This window comes from Equus caballus, chromosome 26 (genome assembly GCF_041296265.1).
Source record: "Equus caballus isolate H_3958 breed thoroughbred chromosome 26, TB-T2T, whole genome shotgun sequence".
In the NCBI taxonomy this organism is placed as follows: Eukaryota; Metazoa; Chordata; class Mammalia; order Perissodactyla; family Equidae; genus Equus; species Equus caballus.
In genome coordinates, this window is record NC_091709.1 from 41,384,303 (window position 1) to 41,408,017 (window position 23,715).

Consider the following 23,715-nt stretch of genomic DNA (forward strand, 5'->3'; position numbering starts at 1 on the left):
ACAGGAAGGCTGGTGGCTCTCATAGGCCTTGGACTGGCCTCCCTTGACTGACGGCTGCAAGAAACTGCTTGGCGTAGGAAGGACACACAACTGCATTCCAGAAAGAAGCTCGCTGCCTCCGTTTCCAGAGACTGGAAACTTAGATTTCTGCTTCAAGGATGGCATTCTGACCATTTCTTACAAAGTGCTGGACTCTGTGCAAATGCTGGAAATCAGTTTCAACATGGAAGCTTAGTCCCAATTTCCACGATCCAGAAGAACCCCATTTCACCCATAGCTACCCAACTACTTTACGTTTTTGATTAGGCAAAACAGAGGCTATAGGAAAAATCAACATGGCCATACGGAGATTGAGCTAAAAACACAGTCTCCCTCCATGACGTTTTGCTTATGTGTATTTGATATATGTATCGTCTGTATGGGTTCACCCTGGTTTTCTCCAGGGGGCAGGATTTTTGTTAATATTCATTTGGAGTAGGGAGTGGGAAGAGGAGGCAAGAACGTGGGATAAAGGAGAGCCTGTCAGAAAAGATAATCTAGTTATTTATTTATAGTTTGTTTAGACAAAGGGACCTTGAAACAGGCTTTGATAAGAATCGTCAAAGTTTCTTCAAAGATTAACTGGCATTCTTTAAAAGGGCATTAGTTTTCTTTTGTACAGGTGTTCACAGAGCTCAGGACTGGCTGTTCCATTAGAATCCTTCGCTGGTCTGTAGATTTCCTTAAGACATACTGCTGACATCATGGACTCCTTTCTCAGATTCCTTCTCTCTCTTTCTCTCTCTCTCTTTCTCTGTTTCTCCTTCTCTCTCTCTCTCTCTCACTTTCTCTCCTTCCCTCCCTCTCTGGCCCTCCCTCCCTCTGCCCAATCTCTCCTAATCTCTTTCTTTCTCTCTTTAGTTCCTTCAGGTAAATCCCACTCAAACTTGTACCAACTTGTTTTTGACTGACAGTGAACAGCAAGAAAGTTTGCTTTATTTTGAGAGAACCTAAACATCTCTCTTTCCCAAGGCAACCTGCGGCAAACACTCATTTCTTTGCCTTGTCCTGACTTCACAGTTGTCCAGGAGTCTGCACTCCTCCGTCCTTGCAGGTAAGAGGTACGCGCTGTAAAAATATTGGAGCGTGCAGCAGGCTGGGGAGATTTATGAAAAACTCTCCTTCTAAAGGTAATGAAAAAGTTGCGATTCTTTTAAAACTTCTTTAAATCATTCAAGACACCCAAACTTATCTGGGGGAATTTGCAAGTGCTGTTTGCATGTGGAAAACGGGTTTTTACTTAATGATGGGGCAAAAAAAAAAGTGCTTTATTCTTGCCTGTGAAACAATCTCCAGATGTTGTCTTGTTTGCTCTGGGTGTAAGTGATCTAGACCGAGAGAGAAGAATTACTCCGACTTCTCTTTGCAAGTGTTTTTCTCTCATAGTGTCTGTTAGAGTAAGTTTGTTATTGATTTTCTCTGATTATAGATTCTTTGGGTCATTCTCCGGCAGTTATTTTTCTTTGTCGGTGGAGAAATCAGCTTAGGTTGCTGTAAGGCGAAACCTCACGGGAATATTTTAAAATCTGCTACCTAGCCGTATGAGAAAAAAAAAAAAGTGACGTAAGTTTCCGTGGTAGGTATAAAGAATGTAAACAATTCTGACTTTGGAAACATTACGAACCTTGTTCATGACCCATGGATAATGCGTTTTATAATCTGTGTATAATTTCGTGTGAGTTTAGACTATTCTCAGCTAATAAATGTTACGCTGGGTGAAATTTCCACATTGCTTCTGCGAAACTAGCTTTTTATTTCCTCTCTCCACTTCCGCATTTAGTTGCCTGAGGAAATGAGAATTTGTTGTTCAATAGATGTTTCTTCACCTCCCAATTTCTTTAAGTCACAGGTTCAGAAACTTACAACAAATGGAATATTTAACTTGGAAAAATTAGAAACCAAATGTGTCTCCATCAATTCGAACATTTAGATTTATTTCCTCTTATCAGGAAAATATCTTAATCTTTTTCTCTTTTACCTAAAGGAAGGATTTTGAAAAAAAATTACTTTAAGTTCTTTTTTGAAACCTCAAAATCACACACACACACACATACAAACACACACACACAATCAACCGTTACCCCAGATCAGATCCTATCCCTTTTTGTCCTCTCTCGTGAATGTTTAAACAAACATGTAATGATCAACAATAGCCTTGGGTGATAAATTATCTCAACTTAAACTTGTCCTAAAATCAAAAGAAAAGAGTTGAACACAATTATAATGAATTTTTAAATGCCATCATTTTATGAAAACCTAAGGTCAGGAGACTTCCAATTGAACAATTAAACACTTACCTCACACACAGCTCCCCTCAGCACTGGTCTTTCCCTGGGTTTTATTTTTTAGCAAATTTCCTCCTTCTCTAGCTGTAAATATAATAAATAGCCATCCAGGGAGCGACCCAGAGGTCACATGGAAAGTCTTCACACAAGGCTGGAAGGTGCACAATTTAACCAAATCGCCAGTAGTCGTATCTCAGAAACGCTAATCAAATCGCAGACCTGACATTTCTTCCCTGAATTCAATAAATGCATAAGTAGTTTGAGGGTTTTATAGAAATGGACCTAGTTGACTTTTGTGATTCTGGTTGCTTAAGGAAAACACATTTTTAAAAATTGCTCCCGCCCTCTACCACTCCTTCCTCCCGCTAACAGTTGTGGTCATTTCACAGAAAGTGCTATTTCCCCAATTTCCTCTCCTCGCACTTATAACCAGCGCAGACAGCCCATACTGGGGCGGGGGAAAGAGAGAGAGCGAGACCCCAGGCTCCCCACGCCGGCAGCCCCGGAGAGCCAACAAAAGCAGGTCTGTTGGCTCACACGCTCCTGCTCTGCCCCGGCGTGGAGAAAAGCTTGAAAAGGCTGCACTTTCTTGTTTTGGGGGCTGTGTGTGTGTAATTGTATACCTGAATGACAACAACATGCTTGGTACAAGAAAAACCCAACAACATGTGGCTTGAGGCAATGAACAGAGGCAAACTTTTTCTGACTTAATCAGTGGAAGTCGAGTAGTTGAAATATCCCTTCCTGTCTCACCCCCTCGCGTCTGTTGGAGACACAGAGCAGCCCACTGACTTCCTCGCATGCACTGAGTTCAGAGCTCACAGTTGTCTTTGGAGTGTCTTTACCTGGCGCATGCAGCGGACTCCTAGAACCAACGTAACAGTCCAGAGAAGGAGCCATAAGCGTGGTCGGGCTGCAGATGACTAGCCCCTGGGACAATTCTTTAAAGTGTATAAACCTCCCTAATCATTTCCTTCAGTCTTTAATATATAAGTACTTCAGCTGCTGTCTCTTCTCCTGCAACAATTCAAGCCCTTCACACCAAGCAAATCAGGTATCTCCAAATGCGTTGTTTTAATTCTTTTTTTAAGTAAGAACAAGTCTACTCCAAAAATAGTCAGGAAGCTACGGCAAGAGTTAATGCTGGATTTTGTGCTTGCAAAGACGAGTTTGTTGCTTATTAATGGGTAGACACAAAAGGGATAACAGGCAGAGATTATCATCCATCCTTCTCTCTCTCCTGCCCTTTGCCTTCATTTCATACAGCCACCTTGGAAGTGGGGCTTCTGGTTCAGTTGGAGGGTGAGGTGTGGTGGGCTGGGGACTGGGATAGTGGAGGAGCAAAGCGAACTGAGGGTGGCCTTGCTCTGTGCTCCTCAAGGATGCAGAACCCTGGAAGCGGGAAGATCTGACCCAGCTCACCTGGCTCTGTAGCTCCCTGGTGCCAGTTTTACAGACAGGTAAAGGAGCCGTGTGGCCAGAAGTGAGCAGCCCAAAAGTGCCAAACCCTTCCTCCACTCAAGGAACTAAGGGAAATCTGCTCCCTCACCTTTAAAGGGAGAATTGAGGGCACAGCGGGAGACAAAATAACTTATAATCTTTAAAGAAAGATACTGGGAAAGAAGTTTTATTTGCTACGTGTCACTCTGTTGAGATGAAAGAAAAAATGAGCACATAGACATTCCTAATAAAGATGAGGCAGGAAAGTGGAATCAGACTCATGTTGTCCCCTCTGCAACAAGCTCTCTGGGCTGATGCACACAGTGATGTGGGCTTCTCTGCTCAGTGAGGTGCAGCTGGAGTCCACATAGAAATTCTTAACCTATTCCCAGGGCTTTTCAGCTGAAAATGTTCCTGTCCTTTTCATAAAGAAGACGTCAGAGTTGGTGAGGAGTCTGTCCACTTGCGTTCCCTTCAATGGGCATCGTGCCTTAAGAGATGAAGAGATCAATAACCCATGGTCGTCATAATCCAATTTGACTCTAGACGTTCTCATGTGGCCTAATTCCAGAATACAGTCCATGCTTCTAGACCTGAAGTTCCGTAGCACAAAATTCCAGATATTTTAGTCACGATACGAAGACGAATCAGGGTTGTCTGATCATGCTCACAGCATCAGAAGATACCCAAGAAGGAGGACAAAGCATTGATTTTTGGTAAATGTCGTAGGAAGTAACTAAGTAGAAGAGCATGTCTTTGCTACCTTGGCACTGAGGACCCAGAGGAGATGGAAAGAATTAGCAACAGAATAAGCACAGTTTTGTTTTGTTCTTCCCCTGGATCCTGCAGTTCAAATGCAGAGCAATCTAGATGTGTAGGGATCCACATTACACAAAGCCAGCAGCTCCTTCCACCGAGGCTGGACAGTAGCCATAGGGCTGCACTGGCCACTCATGTCCCCATTCAGGGTCCAAGTTTAGGGAAATGATGTTCTGAGCCTGGACTTTGTCCCTGGGGTTACAGACCACACCAATCCTCAGAGGCACCATGGGGTCATCGGACTATGATGGGCGTCGCTCAGGGCAGGAATTCTGCAGTAGGGAATCCATTTCTCAGGGTGTTTTGAGGACCCAGATGGCTGGGTTTGGGTTTCAATCCACGTCCTGTTTCAGTCAAAGTTGCCCCGGTGTCAGCTGATAACTATGAAAGTCTTGTAGAAAACTAAGAATTTTCTCCAGTGTCAGCATCAGAGGCTGATCAAGATTTTATGGAGCCTGAAGATTACACAATTTGGGGGCCCTCCTTGAGGAAAACGAATGCAAAATTATGACTACAAAATTAGGAGCAAAGCTTTGGAGAGGGCTGGTGCAAGTGAGGAGGCCCAAAGCTTGAGTTTCATTAACTCCGTGAGAAATCCACTCTGCCTCCTACATAATAAAGTGCAATACTTGTTTCCTGAAGGAATGCTTGAGTTAATCCATGTAAATTTTAGCTACTGACTGCCCTCTAAGTAACTCTGGAAATGGCAAGTGAAAATAGCAGATAATCACACTTACACATACCTAATGATCAGGAATAGATGGAAAATTGATCTGAGTGATATCTAGAACACTTCTCATTTCACTGGCACATTTCCGTGAAATGTGTGACTGACCCTGTGGGTCATAACAAGGCAAGATGCTATCACAGCTCTGTTTTTCCCACAGCAGAGTATGTGGGTACTGAAATTAACAGTGTACTTTTCCCATGTGAAAAGCCTCAAGTTAAAACCCGAAGAACGCTATGCTAGATGGGAGCCTAGAACCTAGAATGATATTAAAGCTTTCAAGAATATGCTTCTAAGACTTCAGGGTTTGCCCCGGTGAAATATCTGTGTGTTCAGCAAGGGACTGACTCTCCTTCCCTCGATTTCTATTAATGCTGTTTCCATTTCCGAGAGCAGTTAACAGTGTCATTTCTCGGCATGAATGCTTGCTAAACCCATGCCTACCGGGCACCAGGCCAAATAATTCTCATTCAGTGATGTTTATGTCTTCAAATATTTGCAGATTCATATCTTGCTCCATCGTAGTTCTGTTTGCCAAAGAATGCAAGGTCAGCTGCCCTAATCTGGCTTTCTTACTTCCTGAATTGCCCTTTGGTCTATTCCTACCTTTTAAGAACACTTTTGAAAAGTTTATCCTTTGCTTTGAAGGGTCGTGAAATTTGGCATCATCTATGCTCTTCCTAACAACCCCATCCCCAAATAACTTCTAGGAGTTAAAGGAAATATATGAGCCCTGGAGCACCTGGCTCCTTTGTCTAGAATTCTCTAAATACTAAGGAATGAGAACCCCGCCCTGTTTTCTTCATATTTTCAAAAGGCCATGGAAAGAATTTTTACGTAAACAGATATGTACAGCCATATATATGCAAGTGACAAAGGCAGCGTGGCTGTCTGTTTAGCTGGAACATTAATAACAAAACTGTGTAGGTATACAGAGAAGATTCCAGTGTGAACATCACAGCACAATAGTGCTTTATTTCCAACATCTTGCCTTCTTCAATAAATTTCAAGTCTATAGTTTCTGCCTAAAGTCCATATTAAAGAGTAAGTGTCCAAAAAAATTCCTCTAAACAGTGTTAAAAGAAAAAGTACAGTCAAGGTGACATGGGGATCTTAACATCCCCTCTTAACAAAGGAGTTGGGTATTATGTCACATGACTTGATTCTTGTCAACTTGAATGCTGTGATAATCTGATCAAGAAACACTCAGTGTTCTAGCTCCTGGCACCACCACGCAGCTGGCCCCTATAGTCAGAAGAGGGACTGGCTTCTCCCAGGCGGGCCAAAGCTGCCTTGGGGAGTTAAGGAGAGGTGATGGCTCCTTTCCAGTGCCTTCATCATCCAGTCTCCCAGGAATTGGGGAGGAGACCCCTGAGACGCTGACCCTATACATCCTGTCTCAGGGTCTGGGGCCAGGAAAGATTTCCTTAGCCAGAAAGCAGGAGGGAGCGCCCTGAAACACAGTCATCAAGTTTGACAGTAAAGCGCTCCCCATCCTGGGAGGTTCTGCTGTCAAGCAATGAGACCTGAAGAGGGTTCTGTGTTAACTCTCGCCCTGCAAGAAATAAGAAGGTCTGTACTCCAACAGGCTTGGGAAATCTGTCATAGTCCGTGTTTCGTCTTGAAACTTCACAATAATCATTAAGAGATTAAAACTCTGAGAAGTCCTGCAGCAAAAGCATCCTCTATCCCGAGTTGTGCAACCATTTTGGACTACAAAATTGTCTCCCACCTCCTCCTGCCTTCTTAAAACTATTATTTATTCCTTTGACTAATATTTCACGCAACCCCATTGGGAGCACTTTCACAGACTATGATTGGCATGGGTGGCAAGGCGTGTGGTGCTCCAAGGAAGAACATGTTATGATGTTCATTCTCCATTTGGCTGTGAGTTATACCTTTAGGACCTGAGCCACCCCTGCAGGTGACTGACCAGCCTTTGGGACTACAAAGTGGCCGTGGACAGTAGTCCCAAAGAATTTATTTACTTTTCATCTCTTTGTTTCTTTTCTTTTCTTTTTTTGGTGAGGAAGATTGCCCCTGAGCTAACATCTATTGCCAATCTTCCTCTTTTTGCTTGAGGAAGATTGTCCCTGAGCTAATATCTGTGCCAGTCTTCCTCCATTTTGTATGTGGGACGCTGCCGCAACATGGCTTGATGAACAGTGTGTAGGCCCATGTCCAGGATCTGAACCCATGAACCCTGGGCCACCGAAGCAGAACACACAAACTTAACCATTATGCCACTGGGCTGGCCCCAGTCTCTTTTTTTCTTTATGTCCATCTTATTCCCTAGAGAATTTAAGTGAATTTAGAAAGACATCCACATACCCTCATACAAACACCATGTGAATTAAAAGTAGATGGAAAAGAAAAACAGGGGTAAGCCTCTAAAAGGTAATTTAATTAAATCTTTTACTTATGAGCTTTATCTACAGTCATGTGCTGCATAATGAGGTTTCGGTCAATGATGGACTGCATACATGATGGTGATCCCATGAGCTTAGCATGATATAGCCCAAGCATGTAGTCAGCTATACCATCTAGGTTTGTGTAAGTACAACCTAAGATGTTCACACAATGACGAAATCACCTATAAGTGCATTTCTCAGAATGTATCCTGGTCATTAAGGGATGCACGACTATATTTTTAAAAACCAAACTAAATGTGCAGACTCACAGCAAGAGAATCTTGTTTGCGACTTCAGAATTAAATGCAGGTTTTAGATACGCTTCGTACTTGAACCCGGGAGTCAATTAGGCACTTGTTGAATCAAGTTTTACATGCACAATATTTTATAACCGTTTGAAAGAAAATGTCCATTCTGCCTCTAGGGATCCTTTTGTTCTTTTCATCACTATGTCTGTAATTTAATTGTCCGTAAGTGAAGTTATAAACTTTCTCCGTTGGTTTCGACTCAGGTCCAGTACCAGCTCCAGGGGACCATCTATGCCCCGCGAAGCCTGGGTTAAGATCCCTCTGTAGATTTCCCTCACCGTCCTGGTCGTAGCTGCTTCATCCCACTTGGCCCTGCTTTACAACGGCCTGTCTACTTGTCTCTCTCCCCTACTGCGTTGCAAGCTCAATGCCAAAGGAGATTTTACCTGATTCTTCCTCTGTGCTCCCAGAGCTTGGCCCAAATCATTTCTTAGGCAATGCTGTTGAATCAACATGCATTGACATGAAGGCACAGTTTTTGCTATAATTACATCTTCAGTTGAACCATGACCTACAACCATCCCATCCTACAAGCACACAATATAGAATATTTTATCTGAAGTGTCTTGAAAATACATGTATCTGAAAACTCCTAACTGGTGCATTTTCTCCTTCAGCAAACATTCCAAAGTGATAGATTGGCTGCTAGAATTGCTTAAGTGGAGTCATTAAGGAAGGAGATGTATTTATATGAGTGAGAAGAAACAGGGCACCAGGTACCTACAATATAGTACTTGTGTAAACCCCAGAGAGGGAAAAATAAGAAACACACAGAGTGTTTTAGAAAGAAGAAAATTGAAATAAAACAGAAAAGTAAATGCAGAGTTGGCAGAGTTTGGCATCGGAGCTTGGACTGAAAGTTTGATCCTGGAGAAGAAAACAAGGGAAAGAAAGGAAAGGAGGAATTTGCTGAAATCCTGGGGTGGAAAAAAATGATTTGATCTATGGTGCAGCCAATCCAGGAGACAAGGGAATTCACATAATTTCAGACTCCCTGCAATGCTGTGTTTAGCTACGGTCTATGTTAGCATACCTTTGGCAATAAGGGCATCTGGCTCTCAATGTGTTTTAAATTTTAAGTTAAGAGAATTTTCTAAGATTTTCCCATTTTAAACGTGAAATATTATAGGACTAAAACTTATAAGAGCCCCTTTTCTGTGATTACAATCAATGCATTTCCTTCCGACTGGGAGCTGTTGATGCCAATAAATGGCATTTCAGAGTCTAAGGCTGCCCAAGTGCATGTATATTTAAACATAAATTTTATAATTACGGATATTAAGTTGTCTAGTCCAATATCCTGGGAATGTTCTCTAAATTATGCTTTTCGTACAGTGCTTTGTTTAGTTTTCAATATCTGAAGAGATGGGCTATGACTTCCCAGCCCTAGAGTTGGTAGAAGTGTATGTTTAATGAGTTTTTAAATCAGCTCCCACCAAGATTTTGGATAGTTAGGCTCCAGCCTGCAGTCATCTTCACCCAGCACACAGCTGCTGGCAGCTTGCTCCACGGGAGGTTGGTGGCCGTGCCTCAGAAGATCAGAGTGGAGAAGACTTAGCCCTTGATCTCAAGGAACCTCCAGTGCCCTGCTGGGAGGGCACATAGATGGGAATGGAGGTGGAGAAATAGTGAAAAATACTCAAAGCACAAGAATGGCTGTGATGCCAGACAGAATGTGAGAAGAATTACCTGAGGAGCCCAACAAAGGGTTGGGGATAGTCAAAGAAGGACAGACCAGATCCATTTGGGACAGTTGGGAAAGGCATTGGGCCATCTGAGAGCACCTTGGAGAATGAACAGGACTTCAAGAGTCAGGATGAGGAGGAGAAGCCATCAGAGGTCAAGAGAACAGCAGGCACAAAGGTGCACCAGAGGGAAAATGCAGGGAGGACCTCAATGTGCATAGGGGTTGAGTCTGCTATAAAGAATAAGAGATTGATGATAATAATCACGATGATGCTGATGGCCAACACTGCTGAGTGCTCACTAAAGGCCAGATGGTGCTGGGTGCATCCTAATGTTCACAGCTGCCTATCCAGTAGGCTTTATTATTAGCCTTGTCTTAGAGATGGGGAAAGCAGAGTACAGAGGTTAAGTTACTTGCTCACAGTCACAGGCTCCAGAAGGGGTGAGGAGGGGCTTTGAAGCAAGGTCATTGGCCTCTAGAGCCCATACCCTCACATGCTGCCGTGAGAGATGAGATTCAAGAGTGAGTCGGTTGCGGAGAACTGTTTGGGTTCAATTTGGTAAGCAATGAGGAGTCACTGAAGGTTTCGGGTTTTTTGGATTCTGAGCTGTGCTTTGGAATATCAGTCTGGCAGTGAAGGCCCCACGACTTGTCAGAAGGGTATTTTGAGAGGCTGGGTGAAAGGAATGAAGACCTAGAGCTGAGTGTGATGGCAGCAGAAGGGGAGAAGGAGAGACACGGGCAAGATGCACTAAGGTCGAATCTCTGGACTCGAGTTAGATTAGGCAGGAGTGAAGGCATTTAAAGATAGACAGGTGGGAGAACGAGGATGCCATTGTTTGGAACCAAAAATCAGAAGTAACTGGATTTAGGAGAATAATATGAGTTCTGTTTTGGCCAAGTCAGCTCTGAGCAGTTCTCTAGGAGAGGTGTCCCAGGGGATGTTGCAAACAGAGATCGGATCTCAGAGGAGGTGCTGCTGGGGAGCAACAGGTAATGAAATGGGACTATGGATGGTCAAGAGGGTAAGGTGGAGGAGGCCAAGAGAGAGCATGAAGAGAAACAAAAGACGGTGAGTGCCAGACCAGCAGAAAGAGAACGAATTATCAGAGAAGCAGATAGAGGACCAGAGTCTTCTGACACAGGAACAACTGACAGTAGGAATTTTCTGAAGACGTAGTTAGTGGTACCACCCTTGATCATATATCAGAGAAGAGGAGAAGCACGTTTGGGAGTTGAAGGAAAGAAGCAGAGGAGAGCCTGAAGGTGCCAGAAAGAAAAGATGGTGGAGGAGGTCTCCGTAGCCCCCACCTAACTGACGCTCCAGATAGAAAGTCAGAGGAGATGAGAGATCGTAGCATGGCTGGCAAACCAGTGTCCTTGGAGGCTGCGGGATGGCTCCTTGTAAGCCTGTTGGTGGTGAAAATTTCTTTTCCTCTGTTTCCCATTCTAAGTATGGCTAACCCACTCCGTTCCATCCTTAAAGACTATCAGGTTATCCCATAAATTAACATCTATCATGATTTTAAGGTATATGTTTACCGTGGTGGGGTGGTTACATGTGTTCCTGAAGGAAGATTCCAGCAACTTAGGGCCCTTGAAAAGTGGATGGATATCTGGATTGTGCAAGTCCCGTGCTTCCATTTTCCCAGTAGGTCTGAATAAACTACAAGCTCGTTCTTGAACATGTTTCCAATAAAAAGAGAAAGATAATGCAGTGTTCAAATTTGCTAATTACCGCAATGACTCAAAGCTAGGCTTTTCAAGTTTATTCTTTCATAAGATCGGCGACCTTTTGAACACAAACGTGATTTGACAAAGATAGTCATCATGCTGGAGAGAGACTGAGAAGCGATGCCAGATCCCTTGGAGCCATTAGTCGCTGCCCGCTTTGAACCTACCGTCTAAAGCTCGTTTTGCTGGGATTATTTTCTGGTGTTTCGGTGCTGTATTGTGATTAAGCAAAACTTCAGCAAAAATAAAGTGCTATATGATAGCAGTTTTGAAAAATTGGTGGGTGTGTTAAAAGAAGTGCAACCTTAATTTTCTTAGCAAAAAGTCAAATGATTAGTAGTTTGGAAACTTCTGGATAGGAGAATATAAATAGCTGATAAGAGTTCTTGAAGATTATAGAAAAAAAAAAAGATGGGAGAGGAGTAAGACAAAGCCCCTAGCAGGTAATAGGGGAAGCTTGAGAAAGAACCATTCTGTTAAGAGAGGTGGGCTGGTCTCATGGAAAGACACTTTGGACTTTGGAATCTGACATTCCTGGATGGGAAGTCCAGATGTGCCAACTCCTAGCCACAGCACCCTTGGGTGAGTACACTGCTGTTCTGAGCCTCCGAGCCTAAGAAAATTGCAGAGCATATGGGCAGCAACGAGTCGGTTCCTGCTCTCTCCACCCCAGGTCCCCACCTGCCCACACTGATTCCTCACCATCTCGCCCGACCCAGGTGAGCACAGGGCTTTTCCTTAAGGCTGCTGGTGAACAAAAGAAAGTTAGACTTGGAAGTGGAAGGCCTGGATGGGAGTCTCACCCATGGGCTGCGTGACTCTCTGCAAGTCACCTACCTTCCCAGTTTCTCATCTGTAAACTCGGAGAAATTCCTACCCGCAGGGATAGCAGTAGAGGTAAATGAGAAGATTTTTGTGAAATCTTTGGGGAAGCCACTTCTGTCTTCTGTGAAATCAATAGGGAACAAACATTCTCAAAATGACCCAAAATGATCCTATTTTCCTCTCTAAGGAACTAATTCCCTTTTTGTACAGTTCTGTTTTTAAAATCTTACTCTATAAAGAAACTAGAATTCCAGAGTCTAGGTTACCACCCTTACAAAATCTTAGAGCAGCTTCTTAAATGTTTTTAACTTACAAAACGGATTATTCTCCTAGAATACTCAAACTTTGATGAAAAAGGGTTTGGATTTGCCAGAACTAGTGTACTGGATTTGCCTCTGGAAATCACTGTTGTTCTCAATGCAAACTGAATCAGAAATTACCCTCATAATTGTTTTGTTTTAGGTCATTCGGTCTTTTCTATTAAAAACACATAGAAGCAGGGTCAAGTGGTTAAAGTTCTGTGAGTTCTGCTTGGTGGCCCAGTTCACAGATTCCTATTGGGGCACAGACCTACTCCGCTCACCAGCCATGCTGTGGAGGCATCCCACACATGAAACAGAGGAAGAATGGCATGGATATTAGCTCAGGGCTGATCTTCCTCAAGCCAAAAAAAAAGAGGAAGATTAGCAACAGATGTTAGCTCAGGGCAAATCTTCCTCATCAAAAAAAGCCCCCCAAAACCTCCCCAAAATCGAAGCATTAAAAAGGTAACTTTCTCTTAGGTTTTATAAAGAGAGAAAAGTGACGAAGAGACTATGAACTTGGCATGCTAGTGAACCATGCTCTGGAATTCGGGTGGGTCTAGGAAAAATACAGACTTCAGTGGAAAACATGTATGGGAGTGTGAGAAATGCCTGTAAACCATAAATTGAGTACATACTGTGCAGGCTGGTATGGAAAGAAACCACAATGCTCTCCAAAATCAGAGAAAAGGGGACAGAGAGTAAGTTTGGCACCAAGAGGACATCAGGTGTCCCTGGGCATTGGAGCTGTTTGCAATTAGTAGCAGTCTTAACTGGACCTCTGGAACCTGGTTATCGTAAGCATCTACCAGGGTGTCCTGGAGCTATCTGTTAGATGACCTGCTTATAGCCACGTTCTCCATCACCTGACCTCAATTATCCACACTCTTTTTCCCACCTCTCCCTACTGAGGCCCTCCCTTCAGTTGCTTCTGAATACATGCTACCTTGTCTCCTTTGCCTGCGAGTCTCTTTCCTGAAAGTCGTCATTTCTTTCCTTTTGCTACCAGCATCTCACCATCCATTCTTCAAAACCGTTCAAGGCCCACTAGGTTCAGCATTCCCTTCCCCACGGACCTGGCCACTTCCACACTTACTGAATGTCATTTTCTTGAGGCTGGTCCAAACCTAGAATGTCTCTGTGCCAAGAAGAACTCATCATAAATTGTGTCCCCATCTGAGCATTTGGTACAGGCGGCTCCTGATTCCCCAATCAGATTACAAACCCTGATGGCTGAGGGCACATTGCACTTGGCCAAGCAAAACCCTAGCTACCTCTGCTGAGCCCCACTGTGCACCTTGAGTTGGCTGCATTCAGCTCACTGTAATCCCAGGCTAATGAAGGCGAGATTTACCACCTCCCTTTTTCAAAGGAGGAAACTGCAAATCAGGGAGACGAAATCGCTTGTCCAAAGTCACTGGCCCGATTACCCTTCACAGGCATCTCACATCTCACTTCATCATTGGGATGACCCCAGTATGCAGGCCTTGACACAAGCTTTCAGACTTCAAGAACTTGCTCCTCAATGTCATCTCCAGAAGACCTGAGATTTGAACCCAAGTGTGTGTCTGACTCCAACCTATACCTTTCTACCATGTCAGGTTGCTTCCTTTTCACCAAAATGCCCAAGAGAAAAGTTGAGCATGGAATAATATTAAATGATTCATCCCATTTTGTCAAAACCAAGGGAAGATGGCAAAAATCTGCAAATCTGACCACAGCATTAGTATTCTCTCTCTCTAATGAAGTCTTAAAAATAACACAAATATTAAAAAATTATACATGTTATTTTTCAATACTTTATTTTCTTCTAGCAGTTTTAGGTTTAAAAAAAATTGAGAGGAAAATACAAAGATTTCTCATATAACCCCTGCCCACACCACATGCACAGCCTCGCCCCCGCTATCACAGCGCTCACCAGAATGGTACGTTGTTTACCAAGGATCAACCTACACTGACGCATCCAACCATCCAAGTGCATAGTGCACCATCGGGTTCACTCTTGCTTGACATTCTAAGGGTTTGGACAAAGGTATAATGACAAGCATCCACCATTCTAACATCATACAGAGTAGTTTCACCGCCCTAAAAATCCTCTGTGCTTCCTGTAGTCATCTCTCCCTCCCCGTCAATCTCTCGCAACCACTGATCTTTATTCCGTCTCCGTAGTTTCGCCTTTTCCAGAATATCATAGAGTCGGAATCACACAGTATGTAGTCTTTTCAGATCGGCTTCTTTCACTTATTCACGTGCATTGAAGGTCCCTCCACATCTTTTCGTGACTAGATTGCTCATTCTCCCTGTGGATTTATGGCGGGACCAAGACAAAACTTGGCTCCTCATTGTTTGCTTTATGGTAAAAAGGTTTATAAGCATGTTAATGGTCAAGGCAGTGCGCAACTATTTTATCACCTGGGTCACATATAATTCCATATACACCACAAGCCTCATAAGGAATTTTAAATGTAGCAGGTATGTTTACAGCCCAATTTCTCCAACAGCCAAAGACGTCTCGGAGTGCCAGCCCACTCCAATCCCGTGCAGCCAAGTCCCTCTGAGCACCAGAAGGTGCCAGAAGCAGCAGGGGTCACTTCATAGATAGTTAAAGCTTAAAGGAGTTTCAGAGAAGTTAGCACAACCCTCTCTCCCATTACAGATGTGGAAACTGAGGCCCGGAGGGGACCTGTGTCTTGCCCGAGGTTTTGCAACACGTGGAAGACCTGCTTCTTCTGACAGTGCTTGGGACTCCTCACCAGGCCCCTCCTATCCCAGGGGGGAGCCCAAAGAGGAAAAGATGAACCCAAACTCAGGGGGAAGCAAAGTGGTTAAATTGTCTTACAGTTTGGAAATGCATAAGAGGGGTGAGTGAAAAGAAGTAGAAAATCAGGCAAACATTTTCAAGTTTTTAAAGGTGTAGGATTCCTACTTTTCCTAAACTGTTGACATTTGTCAATGGTTCCTTTCCTGTACTCTCTCAGTCCTAAGGATGGTCCTAGAAGGAAAATCCCTGGGAATTGAGCTGAGGGGCATTTCAGTATTTTTCTGATCAGAAGGCAACGAGCCTGTGTACTATCCTGCTTACCCCATGTAATCCTTCACACCCTGGCTGCTCGACCTGGTCCTTATGATTCTGTGCAGGCAGTCCACATTCTGTCCAGAGGTCACTATGGGAACAGACTGATTGGGGAAGAAACATCTCTAGAAATGCACATGGAGGTTATCGAAAACGAAGGTGCATGAGATCCATCCAATGTCATGGGAAGTTTCCAGCGTGTTCCCATTTGTTTATAGTAATTATCCACCACAAGGGATTGCTTAGTGGCCTGATAACCTGTGATCTAGCACCACAATCCACCACAGGCAGGCCCATGACAGAAAGCGTCAGGCCCACTAGCTCTGAGAACTCCTAAAATGTGAGCCTGGACCAGATAATTTTCCAAGGTTCCAGAGCCCTTTAGATAGAAGTCAAGCAAGAGAAGGAACTTCTAGTGTCCCCTAGCACCTCTGAAGAAGACGAAAATGCTATGGTTCCTTCCAGGGCTCTGTGGCAGTTCTGCTTGGCAGTTTTTGTTGTCAAGTAACTTTAAAAAAAAAATCTGGAGCTATGTCAGATACTAACACCTTCAACCAAAGTCCTGTGCTGGAAGTCCTCGCAGCCCAAGGTCTCTGTCCTTGGAGGCAGGTGGAGGCTGCTAGGGTGGGGACAGAGGCACCTTCCTCAATGCCCAGCTTCTTCCTCATGGGGTGGAGGGCATGTCCCCGCCCACTCTCTCATCTGTCACGTGAGCACGTAGCCTTCAGGTTGGGATTGCACACAGGCCTCTCAGCACCCAGGCTTCCTCCCTACAGAGCCAGGGCCCTCATCACTTCCCCGTGTCTCTCGGATCTTCAGCTGAGCTGAGCCTCTGGACCTGGACTCCAGGTAAGACTCCAGAGGGCTTCCCGCTGACCAGCCAGGGTGGTACAGAAGGAAGGGGAAAATGAAACCTCAAACTTCAAAGGAGCTTGGGATATCTGGAAGGTGCAACCAAGCGATTCATCATGACCTCAGGCATGATTTTTTCCTTACTCTACTCTTTTTAATTTCAGCTAGTATATAGCTTACTGATTTAAAGAAAACTCCCACTTCTGAAAATCCCAGTGCTTCACAATAATTAAGCGTGGCTCCATGAGATTGCAAACAAACTTTGTCAGGAAAACAAGCGATTAATGCTTCTACCCTATACTGTAAGGACTGAAACTCTCATTTATTTGCATATTGTTTATATGACCTTGGTATAAAACTAAAATGTAAGTTAGTTAAGCCAAAGACTCCTTTTGAGAGTAACGCATCAAACAGGCTCCTGAAAATAGCAATTGGCTATTAGTTCAGATTAAATTGACAAATAAATAACTTACAGAGTTAGTGCTGAGTTTTGACCCTTAAAGACCTTGATTTCAATGACAAAGGACACAACAAATGCACCTCTTTGAAAAAGCTCAGATACTTAGGTTTATTTATTTCAAGATTATGTATAATATTATTCACAAGGCACATTGCATGTGCAAAGAGATAAGATTTTTAAAATATTAGGTGATAGCAGCCAGCTGGTACCCTATTTATCTTTCCTGATTGTCCAGTTGACCACATTTAGCTTAGGTTTTCAGGATCTAAGGCCTGCATAGCTCTTATTCAGAAACTTGAGAGGGATAAAAGAGATCCTACATATATTGCTCTAAATTAATCTTAGCTCTGGAAGGTGAGTCACATTTGCGTAACTATTTAATATGCTAGCTACTATCATCCTACTATTTGAAAGCTCCTTTTCTTTCTTTTTCTTTTATTTTTTGGGGGGTATCCTTTAACTAATCTCTCTCTCTTTTCTCCCAATGTTCATAAAGAACTCTCCCCAGCTTGTAAATATCAGAACTCATTCACCTCTGATAATTTTCTGGTCAGTCCTATCACTCACCTACCAATTACCTTTTCCAATTAACCATGACACTTGAGATTTCTCCAACCAGAATTTAGGTCATGTATTTTCACAGGGCAGTTTATTTCAAAACCAGGCTGGTCCATAAAACCCAGGGCTTTGTATGCACAGAACTAACAGAGTTGCATTTGCTCTGCAGCTGCATTTTTGAACACTAATAGTTAACCATTAGATGCGAATGCTAAAGAAGAAATTAGCTTTCAGAATTTCACGTGTGCACTAACATTCGTTGACCGGGCTCGAAAGAGAACTTTGAGGTCATTTCGTCCAACCCTCTCATTTTACAGATGAGGAAAACAGGACTAATTGATAGCTAGTGATACTAAATTATAGTTCTTCTAAAACTAGATAGCAGCGTTAGTAGGCTTCTTAGTGGGCTCAATTACTACATAGATTCCACGAGCAGATGAGTGTGCTGTGACCTTGAGCGTTTACGTTCTCTGGTTTTCAAATGCTTTTGTTTCTAACACGGTATTGTAATCCTGAGTCCCAGTAACCTTTTACCACTGAAGCCTTGCCAGTCCTCAGCTCCAGGCAGCCCACCCCTTCCGTACTCAGCCCGAGCTCCCAGGCTGCTCAGCATTAGCAAAGTCATCGTAGGTGTAACTGAAGATACCAGCTCACGCTTGGGAAACTTAGAGGGCCCTTGTAGTTGGTTGAACTCCTTTATTCATCTCTTATCGCCTCTCCTATATGCTTCTCAGGAGCTCGTCCAGGTTTGTTCCATCTCCTTCAGCCCTGTTCCTCTCACAACAAAAGACCGCACCCTCATTCCCTGGACTAAGAGCACAGTTCCACCATTTTCCTCCTCTACTGCTCAAAATCTTTCTGTCACTTTTCTTATCTTTCTTCCCCTTCCCCACAACTGGAACATAATCTTCAGGAGAACAAGCATCTTCTCTGTACTGATGTATCCCCAACATCTACAATAGTCTGGAAAATAGCAGGTGCTCAGTAAACACATGTGCAGTGAATGGAACCATTCTTCTTTCCCTCCTGTCTTTGGGAAACAAGCGTCCCCCTCCTTTCTAAGACTTACTCCCCCCGGGAGCATCAGTGCCTTCTTGTCCACTCTCAAATCTTTGACTTCTGGGCCGTGTACTCTTTCTTGAAATCTTGCCTCCCTAGTCGTCTACTCTGATGAATTTACATAGCCGTCCAATCATCGGGCTGCTGTTTGTCCAGCTGCTTTGCTGGAAAGTCGCCTCTCCTTCTCTTCAGTACAGGCAATCTCCAAGATTCTACCCTCAGAGCCTTCTTCTCTTGGCGTTTTTCTTTTTTGCATACCTCATTGACTCTTACATAGTTAACTTCTCCTTCTTAGGCATTGATTCCCAAATCTCCACCACCAGCTCCAAATTTATTTTCTAGAGACAGGCACCTCGAAGCAAACATGCTGAGAGCCAACCTCACCTTGTTGACATCACCATCCTCTACTTTCATGCAGGTCTTCCTCCTCATCCAGGCCCCAAACCCCGGAGTCCTTCAGCTCCTGCTCTCCCATCCCTGCATCATATCTAATAGGTGTGTGAGTTTCACCTGTTCGTAAATCAAGGCGGAGATGCCCCAGAATTCATGTATTGCTTAGATGAATTCAACAGCCTCTTAAATAATCTCTCTACAGCTGCCACCTTGTTAGATGAGCCTGGCTTCTTTTTGCCTGTTGAAAGATCAAACTGTTTAGTTTGCTCTCTATGGCCTTTTAAAATCTACTGCCAGTGTATCTTCCAATATGGCCTCATACTGACTTTCCTGAGGTGCCACAGTGTTTCTCAACCATGGATACATATTAGAAGCAAATGGAGAGCTTTCTAAAAGTACCAAAACTCAGGCTCTTATTCCTATGTGCCTCCCTCTCCTCCCTTCAATGAGAGATTCTGATTCAATTGACCTGTGGTGAAGGCAAGGTGTTAGGGCATTTAAAAATGTCCTCAGGTGTTTCTTATAAGCAGCTATGGTTAAGAGTCATTGATACGCCCTACCATCCAATCAGATGAGCATACTCAGGAAAGCACTCAGTCACTGTCCAAACTTCTCCCTGGGCAGGTCCTCTTGGAGGCAATTCTCTTTCCTGTTTCCTCTTCCTACAGAAAATGCAGGAAGACTTCTATGATTCTTCCAGTTGAAAAGGATCGAGCTTTTTCCTGGAAATCCTTAGTGTTCCTACATATTACATTCATTCATGTCAGCCAGGAAGACTCCGTGTTAGACGAGGACAATGTTAGTGCTGGAATAAGACGAGGTCCCTGTCTTTATGCAGCTTACAGTCTTGTGGGATGAGAGAAATGCATGAACCAATGAATATGGTAAGTTTTATGACAGAAACATAGAAGCATCCATGAGATAGTGTTTAGGCATAAAGGATTCTATTCTGCTCGGTGTGAGAACAATTTACGTACATCATCTCCTCTATTAGATGGTATACTTTTGAGGGACAGGACCATGCATCATTCACCTTTATGTATTTCAAAGACCATATTTTTCTTATAATAGTGTTAAATGTTTGCTGAATAAATGAGTGAGTGAGGGGCTGGCGCCGTGGCCAAGCGGTTAAGTTCGCGCATTTCGCTTCAGTGGTCCAGGGTTTTGCCGGTTCAGATCCTGGGCATAGACAGGGCACTGCTCATCAAGCCATGCTGAGATGGCATCCCACATAGCACGGCCAGAGGTGCTCACAACTCGAATATACAACTATGTATTGGGGGGCTTAGGGGAGAAGAAGAAGAAGAAGATAAAGAAAAAGAAAGAAGATTGGCAATGGATGTTAGCTCAGGTGCCAATCTTTAAAAAAAGAGATGGAGTGAATGAATGATATGTTGGTGATTAGGAGTCATTGGGCAATAGTGGCATCTTCAAGGAAATAGTGCCATATTCAGTACCTGGCCAGCGCAGAGGGCTGTGCACTGGAGTTCAAAGACCCATGTCATCATTTTCAGTCCTAAGCTATGTGTGAGTTTTATAATTTCCCTCAACCATTTCTTCCATAGTTTATTTAAAATGGCAATAGGAATAGCATATTAGAAACTAGGTCCCATTTCTCGTGACTGAGAAAGTGGTAAAGATCTGTCCAAAATAATGCTTAGCCCCTTTGATTTTAAGAATCCAATCCCAGAGATCAAATGTGATGGCTTGATGGTGGATGGGAAGCACTGGGGGGGGATTAGAAGAAACTCTTGCCCACCCTACAGAGCCATGAGCCTTCCCTCCTTCCCTCTTGATCTCACCACAATCTTCAAGTTATGTCCTTGGGCCTCTTAAAGATGTTGTTGAGAAAGCTACTAAAAGGGCCACCAAATGAATGAAGACAAATAGGGTCCTAAAGTAATTTCCATGCTAATTTTTGTATGTGGGAGGGGGATTAAACAAAAAAGTGATGAACCAATGCACATGTGACCGTAATAGCATTCTCTAGTAGAAACCTCCCAGCCTTCAGGGAACTATAAGTGTGATGAATCCTGCCCTAAGGATGTAAACCATTCTCTGGGAGAAAAGCCCTTTCTGAAAGTCCGTGTTGTCTTTGAGGACACTAGTGAACCACAGCATAAGAGTCATCAACCGAGCGAGCCGAAAGGGTTAGTCCAGCTTCCGGGAACATCTGAGTCAGGACAGATAAAAGGAAGTGTTTCTTAACCCAGGGGATTTCAACACTGTGGAAACTCATTTCCCACAGAGGTAGAACAATGTGTAAGTATAAATCGCTTCAAAGAAGCAATTTGGAAAACTTCACATATGATGACAAATGCTTTGAAACCACACACATGTTTTGGGCCGTGTCTTTGACATTCATCATTCTTTAATTTATAGGGATGGATTATTAATCCATTTTTTGATTCATTCATTGACTCATTTCTAGAGTAATGAATACGAGTCATTAAAGCTTTTTTTTCTGAGCACCTACTCTATGCCAGGGCCTGTGCTACTGAGGGTACAAGGATGCTCATGGCCCAAATCCTGCCCTTGAAGAGCTCGTCATCCAGAAGAAGAGACGGATACATTAAGGGAAAACCATGATCCTGTGTTGAGTGTGGTGATATGACGCTTTAGAGCCGTAAAGGAGAGACAAGGTCTTAAATGAACCTCAGTGGGAGGAATGAGCCATGGGAAGAACCATGGGGGCAATTGAGGGAGCTGGTACTAGGTTGGGCTTTCCAGGAAAGGGAGACGTTGGGAGCAAAGGCAGGTAGGAAGGTGTAAGGCATCATGCAGTATGTGGAGAAGTGAAAGCAGCTCATCATTGCTGAAGCATGGATGATGGAGAGGGGGGCATCCGGAGATGCCACCAACGTGGTAGCCAAGGGCTATCCCTTAGAAGACTTGGACATTGGGCAAACAGTTTAGACTTGATCATGTAAGAAATGAAGAACAATTTGACGGCTGACACAGGGAACTGACATGGACAAGTTCTCATTTTTGGAAGGCTATATTTGCATTTATAGAGATCGGCTGTAAAAGGGAGTCAGAGTGGAGAGGGCTCAAGAGGAGCCCAGGGTTGCAGAGGAGCAGGGGTTGGAAACAAGAATTCTTCAAGAGATAAAACTGAAGACCATGTGGCTGTGATCATAAAGAAAGGGGGAAGAGGAGGCCAACATTAGCATCTGGCTTGGGTGACCATGGAGCCGCTCGCGGAAATAAATAAAACAGAAATGGGAGCAGGTTCAGGGTGAGGGTTTCAGGCACTGCGGCACAAGGCACTTCCAGGAACACTGACTCTGTAGGCATGATGCAACCCGTGTCTTCCATCAGTAACAGTTGTGTGTGTTATAGGGAACTGAGACAAAGTGACTTTCCCCCTACTTTTCTCATCAATACAACCAATAGGTAGAAACATTCTTTTTGAGACCCAAGGGGCTGCTTTTCCAAGACTGGAAGATTCTAAGCTCCTTTTGCTTCCATTCATTCATTCATTTATTCATTCATCCAAAAACATTAAGCTCCTGCTAGAACTTAGGTATTGGCGTATACAAGATAAGATAGATATGGTAGCTCACATTCCAATGAGAAGCAATAGCATGTCATGGATAAAGAACTGGCTTTTGAGTCAGACTGACTAGGATCTAAATATTGTCACCACTACCAACTAGTTGTGTAACCTTAGGCAAACCCTCTAACTTCTCTGAGCTTCCATTTACTTAGTTTTACCAGAGTTACTCTGAAGTTTGGAGTGAAAGTATGTGAACTGCCAACACAGTCACATGTATGTTCTCAACTAATGGTAGTTGTTGGTTTGATAACTATTATTGTAATTAGATAAACACAAGTAAACAAACAACTCCACTACACTGAGATAAATATTCGGGGAGCAGAAGCACAGGTGAATATATAGGGAAAGCACTTAACCCATGAGAACAGGTAGGGAAACCATCTACCTGGAATGGGCAACGTCTCAAAAGAGAGATGTGCGAAAGCAGATGAAGAAAGGGAGAGAGCTTTCCAGCTGATGGCCTGCCATGTTTAAAGGCATCATATCAATCAACAGAGGACCCACCCATTTGGGCCACTGCAAGTCGTTCGGCATATAGCAGGCTGTGGAATGACTGGTACCAAGGCTGAAAGGTAGGTGGGACCAGTCCCTGGAGGGTCTCACGTGCCATGTTCATAAAGTCAGGCTCTGAGGTTTTGTTTTATAGATAATGGGGGCCACTGAGCTGGGCAACTGAGGAGTGCTTTAGGGAGATCCCTGAGGCTGCACTGTGGGGAAAGCCTTAAAGAGGGGATGACTTGAGATTGGGACCTAATTGTGAGCCTGATGAAGTCACTGAAAAAAGTATGTGCATCTAAACCAAGGCAGTGGTAGTGGGAAGGGAGAGGGATATTGAGGTAAACATGGGTATTCAGTATCTTTCAGTTCCTGAGGGACTGCAGGGGGAGGGGAGCTGAACTGGGCAGTGGATAGTGAAGCTGGGATGTGGACAATCAAGTGGGAGGCCATAAACCCTTCATTGGCTGTTGGCCCGGCCACAGTCAGGGTGAGACTGTTAATGAGAGAGACTTGGGATGGAGACGCAAGGTCTGGGCTTTCCGAATGAGGAAGGTGGCATCTCAAGCCGTGGGAGTAGATGCAGGCATGTGTGTTTAGAGAAGAAAATAGTTTGGAGTATGGCGCTTGGGGAAAAATACAGTTTAAGGGACTGGCAGAAAAGGAGGAGCCTAAAATGGAACTGAGAA

The 23,715-nt window shown here is 43.8% G+C and overlaps 1 protein-coding gene across 8 annotated transcripts in view; it reads left to right on the plus strand.

The window, feature by feature from the left end:
* The first annotated feature begins 467 nt into the window (after positions 1 to 467).
* KCNJ15 (potassium inwardly rectifying channel subfamily J member 15) overlaps positions 468 to 23,715 on the plus strand; it is a 45,318-nt gene continuing 22,070 nt past the window's right edge. For 2 of the 8 annotated variants that reach the window (XM_001495174.7, XM_070252678.1), the window contains exon 1: positions 15,234 to 16,499. The gene's annotated coding sequence lies outside the window, so the exon portion shown is untranslated. Of the gene's footprint in view, positions 1,170 to 15,233; positions 16,500 to 23,715 lie in introns of those variants that run through there. The other 6 variants (XM_070252683.1, XM_014736377.3, XM_070252677.1 and 3 more) reach the window with 6 other exon arrangements.